Raw genomic sequence first — 6000 nt, forward strand, 5'->3', positions numbered from 1 at the left:
CTACCCGTTGGCCCGTTCACTGAATCCGACTTAGACCTTTATATAAGGCCAAAAAAAATATGTGCTGTTCCGATTACATGGTTTTCAAAAATAGGGTAGGTAGGTAGGGAAATTTTTTTTCATTTTTTTTTATTTCTCAATGTGCATTTTGTAGCGTTCAAACAAACTACCACTGCGTAAAAAGGCTAAAATACAGAGTGTATGACCCTGTATTTTGGCTGTATTTGCTGCAAATTCAGACAGATACAGGTAAATACAGCCATGTATTTATTGTAAATACAGGTAAATACAGCCTGTATTTACCTGTATAAGCACCGTTGATACATGGTAAATACATCTCCTGTAATTACCTATATTCACTGTAAATAAAGGGCTACATTTGCCTGTCTTTACGTGTATTTCTAGCCAATGTACTTGCAGTGCTTCCTGTTTATTTTTCAGGATTTACATAAATTCTGGTTAATACAGTTCAGTATTTATATACAAATGTTACCATATATGGCATCTGTTATTACCATATTTGGTTTGAGCTTCTTCAAACATTAGAATGCTGGCAGTGAACAATACTGAATTTTCACGGAATAATTTCAGCACTAAATCAATGAAAGCCCACCGAGAGGCGTGTACTAATCTACAAGGCAAATTATTTCATTTCAACAGTAACTTAGGACAGTAACTAAGTTACTGTTACAAATAAAAACATTGGATCCGATTATAAACTTGAGGATCACTGTTGTGATTCGATATTTAAATCATGTGAGGGTAAGAAGGACTCAAGTGGGTAAAAAGTTGTCTACATATCTATAGATCCTTTACCGACATGATGACATGATATTTTTCGCCAGAAGTAGTGGGGAGAAAAATATATCAGAAGACAACTTACTCAGATCACCGGTGGCAACCTGAGTGCAAAATTTCAAAGGAATAAGTTGAGTTGCAGTTTCTCAGAAGATATTTGTTTCATTAAAAGGGCTAAAATTGCCACCAAAATACAATTACATGCAAACTTCACCATAATTCAATAAAATCTTACTCGGTTGTTTTGGCTTCAGGAACCTGCCTACTAAATTTCAAAGCAAATGAACAAGTGGTTTAAGGTTCCAAGACAAGAAACTGACCATTTTAAACTAACAATTCTCTTGTGTTTAATAAGCTTAGAACCCCGTAAATTGTATATTTTCGGAAAGCCTAGATATAGAGGAACATTTTGGTTACCATAGTGTCACCATTGTTTACATAACTATCATGTGACAGGTAATTTGCATAACCTTTCAAAATCGGTTTTCCCTATGTTTTGTTTCAATGCTTTGAGATATGTGGCTGAAATTCATTTGAGTGCGAGCTATCCTACAGGTCTTCAAAAGTTTGTCTCAGAATTTTTTTAAACCTTCTTAAACAGTTTTTATGCCAGAAAAACTTCCAGAGCAATGAATTTTACCATAGTTGATTTCTTTAAAATTGTGCTCCAAAAAACTAAGCAAGATATAGAAAATCTGAGACACACTTTGAAAGAGCATTGTGACAGCTTGCATTCCAGCAAGTTTGAGTCAGATATTTTGAAGTATTGAGACAAAAACATAAGGAAAACCGACTTTTGAAAGGTTATGCAAATTATCTTGTCACGTGATAGTTATGTACACAATGGTGACACTGTGGTTACCAAAATTTTCCCATATATGTAGGCTTTCAGAAAATGTATACTTTACGGGGTTCTGAGTTTATTAACCGTTAGAGAATTGTTAGATTAAAAAGGTCACATTTCTTGTCTTGGAACCTTAAGAGAAAATTTCATGTATACCAAAGTTCACAACAAGTTGTTTTAAGATATGTTAACTGTGGGGGACAGGTGGCTGGCCAAGAGATAATCAGCGTTTGAAAAAACCGAGTCAACAATGGTGGTGAAATCTGGGTAATCATAATGCGTTGATAAGATGAGATCTGCTGCGTATTTTCTCAATGTTTTCAGATGCAATGAGCAGAATGACTGCCTTCCTCTTAGAATTTTTAAATACACTTTCTCTTTTAGACAGGCATCTAATGTACATGAAAGTTCATTCAATGGGTTTGCTCTTCAAGCAGGAGACCTCAAGATGACAAATACACCCCCCTCTTTTTCATCTTACATTAGTTCAGGAGTAAACCCGTCAAGAGTTATGTTGTCGTCATTCAGAAGCACACGGTGATTCGTCTTCATTGCCTGCAAGACAAAATAAATTGAAAACAGATTAGTAAAAAGGGTAACTAATCACAGAGGCAGTAAATGAATAAATAAGAGATAAGGGTCACTGCGATATTGAATAACAGTGTTATTCATATTTGTGTTCGCAATTATCTATGAAAATTGTGTGATATTTTTATCTCTTGATTCTTCATTTTCAGCTTTTAACATTGCTGAAAAAGATGTTATTATTTGCTATAAAACAATACTGCATTAACATCGGCTCAAGGAATTGTGTGAATCTTTCAGCGCTAAAGCATCAGCTTGACTTTCTTGTCACTGAAAGGAAACCCAAATTTTTAGAAGTTCGGAAAGGTTTGGTCAGGTGTGAAAAGTCTGCTCCCAAGGAATTACTGATAGCAAAATGGCTTATTTGCATAACAATGTAATTAATTATAGTAGTGGCCATCGCTGAATGGCGTGAATGGAGATGCATATGCCTCTAAGAATGCTACCAAAACGACCCAAAAATTTAATAGGGCTCTTCCCATCATGAAATCACAATACATGGAACATAAATTTTGAGATGTAAGAATTAAGAGTCTGGTCATATTAATCCAAAATCCTCGCAACATATTTATACAATGACTGCACTTTGAGAGGAAAACAAAAGACAGAAACGCCTAGTCTTCTCAAGACTTCATTACGATCCCTGACCTTTTCAAGTCGGGATTTAACGAACGGTATAACGTAAACCATTCCTGTTACTTTGTCATTTTAGGGCTTATGCGTGTACATATGTCTGCAAGGCATTTACACTCTTCCCTGGGTCTGATGCAGGGCATGGCATGAAAAGGTCACATTACCATAAAGCCTTTATAAAGGGCTTTGGAACAGAGAGCTAGGAATTGGTGTATATTTGCAACAGTCAGGACTATTGGTGAATGAAAAATATTAAAATGTTAGATACTTGTACCTTATAAAGATATTTCTATATAGAGGTATACAAGAAAAAGTATCGAAAACACTGGGACAAGTTGAGAGGACAACGATACATACCGGACTACACAACGGCTGTCCAGCTGATGTTGTATAACTATGATTGCGGCGATTTAGGTACTTGTCGACATGTCGCTGTAGCTGAAATGTTTGCTCTCTTCCGTCCGAGTTTCGAAAATGGGTTGTGTAGTTTCGTCATGGTTAAACAGGGGTTGAACGGAGAATAACTTGAATAAAACGTGTTGCTTGTCGAACTGGACGGCTCATAACTGCATGACAACCAACTCCAGGGACGAGGTACAACTTTAACACAGGTACAGCAAAGTCATCAAGGTGGCTCTTTACTGTTTACGACCCCCTAAGTGCTCAAATATTCACAGGAAGAATTTATTATTATTAATGTTCAATTGTGACAAAAATGCAATTTCTGTCACTCTTGTTAGACAAAAAATATTACACAATGCACCATATATTTGTGATTCACCAGATTAATTAAGAGACAGGTTCGAATTCATCTACGAGGAGCAGGCTAGGGGGATCAATTTTTATATACAGACTTGCCTGTGCCTATCCCGTCCGTCTATTTACAGATTCACTGACTCGTTCTAGCTCTTTGAGTCAATCGATAAAAGTATTTTCATCTTCAATATGCTGTGTTAATTTGACCGATATAGTATCATAAATTACTGTGGCGGGTTCCTTGCGAACGCATACGGACGTGTCCCATGCAATAAACCGGAAAGCTGACGAGATCTTTGGCAAAACAACCAAGTGTCGGCCTGAGTATGGAATTAGTAAGAGCTGTTACTAATTCCATGGCCTGAGTGAGTAATACGGAGGCGGCTAAGACCTTCATACTGACTGAGGACTGAGTAGTCCCTTAAGGAACGGAGATGTCAGGGAAAGACGAGTTTACTTTTCAGAAAAATAAAACGTTCATTCTCGTTATGTTAGTCAATAAATCGAAATATTTTCGTTCCCTGTTGATGAAATCATAGACAGTCTAACGTCTCCGGACGGCCGACTGTGATTAGATATTTGACACATGCTTGATAAAAAGGATTTTTATCGACTATATTATATTCTTATTTGACCGAAATAATATCCAGCCTACTGTCATTAGTTCCTTTAACATTACAAAGACGTAGCCCATGCCCCAAAGTTGAAAGTTAGTGAGATGTTTTTCGAAGCGGCGAAGAAATGTATTTGTAAGCACGACAGCGCCCAACCAGATCGATCTACTATGTGTGTGCACTGACAAGGAGAAGTGTCTGTACCTGGAAGAGAAATGGATTTCAAGACAAGCAAGTGTGTCTAGACTACCGGTATAGCAAGTGCGATAAATAAGTTCAATTTTTGACATTTTATCTTATTATGTCAATTTTTATGAACGCTTTTCAGACATATTGATAACTATTGTTTAGCCTACATGTCTGATTTCTGTCTGGCGAAAATTAACTATACATTCATGATTTATGCAATCTCATCGGGACACAGCCTCGCCTTCACATGCAGGACTAGGTTAGTACTTCTTGACCACTTGACGTGGGATTCGATTCAGAAACTAAAAATTAAAATTTCTTGCGCCGCTGTTGGACTCAGTCGCGATGTCTTTGTGTTTTTGAATAGCAACTTTAAAGTGAAAAACGTAGAGCCTCGAAGTCTATATACTTGTCGATTCGATGTACGACGGTACGGTACACTGTCAGATGAACTGATATATTTATATGTTCTAAAAACCAATAAAAAGTCCACAACATACACGTCGCTGGTGTCTTTTCCTGGACGTCCTTCGACCCGTGACTGCGACCCTTGTGTTGTATTCTTTAGTTGAGTATAATAATTGATGAATTTACAGATTCACGTAACTGAACGATCTTGTTGATGTGTAGGACGAGCGGCGAGACGAGCCAAAGTCTAAGCCCAAAGGGGCAGTAAGTAATACATCACATGTTTTCTGAGAAAAAGAACCACCTGTTTCCAAAGCTACCATGCAAAATCCGGGCTTGATCAATGCTACTGTCCTGGTTCCGACAATAACTTTCGTGCGGTGTAGCTAGTTATATCGAGTTTCAAATATTCGAATGTTTTGCATTCAAATTAATAGCAATCACACCCATCTGTAATCCAAAAGTCGTAGGCAAAAGTCATGTTACACAGTTATTGTACAGGTCAAACACAGTACAGCACAACAACATTATCAACCAAAGTACCGGTATACATGTCAGTCAAAGTCGTGAGAGAAAGATATGTGGACCTCCAGTAAAACAATCACGAAATGACGTCAGGTGCGTCTTGATTACATAGAGGATAGTCAACGTTATATTGTTGTTAGTTTTGGGACCAAACAAGCCTACAAGGTTGTAATATTTCTACAACTCACTCTTGCGTGCTGTTGCGATGAAAAAAATCACGCTGTTTTTCTGAAGTCGGTATCATTGCTCCGTCATGTTTCATTCTTACTGTCGTACACATTCTCAGCGGTAAAAATTAATATTGCCATTCAATGTGAACTTGCCCGTGCGTTTAAGTTTATACACTTTCAATGGTGATAACTTGCTCCATGCTTTGACATGTCATCAGTTACGAATTTTACTGGTTTTCGAGACTAAAGACGCAATATTACCAGCGTTGTTCCTTTTCTAAGTGTCTGATATCAAGCACGGCAGGAATAAATCACTAAAGTGACGACAGAGACCATACCGTTATCGAAATGGACATCAACATACAGTGGTGACTGCAAACCCGAAATAAATGTCGACAAATCAAAACATCGAAACGGCTAGACTGAGAGAGAGAGAGAGAGAGAGAGAGAGAGAGAGAGAGAGAGAGAGAGAGAGAGA

The sequence above is a fragment of the Ptychodera flava genome, chromosome 19 (assembly GCF_041260155.1).
Source record: "Ptychodera flava strain L36383 chromosome 19, AS_Pfla_20210202, whole genome shotgun sequence".
In the NCBI taxonomy this organism is placed as follows: domain Eukaryota; kingdom Metazoa; phylum Hemichordata; class Enteropneusta; family Ptychoderidae; genus Ptychodera; species Ptychodera flava.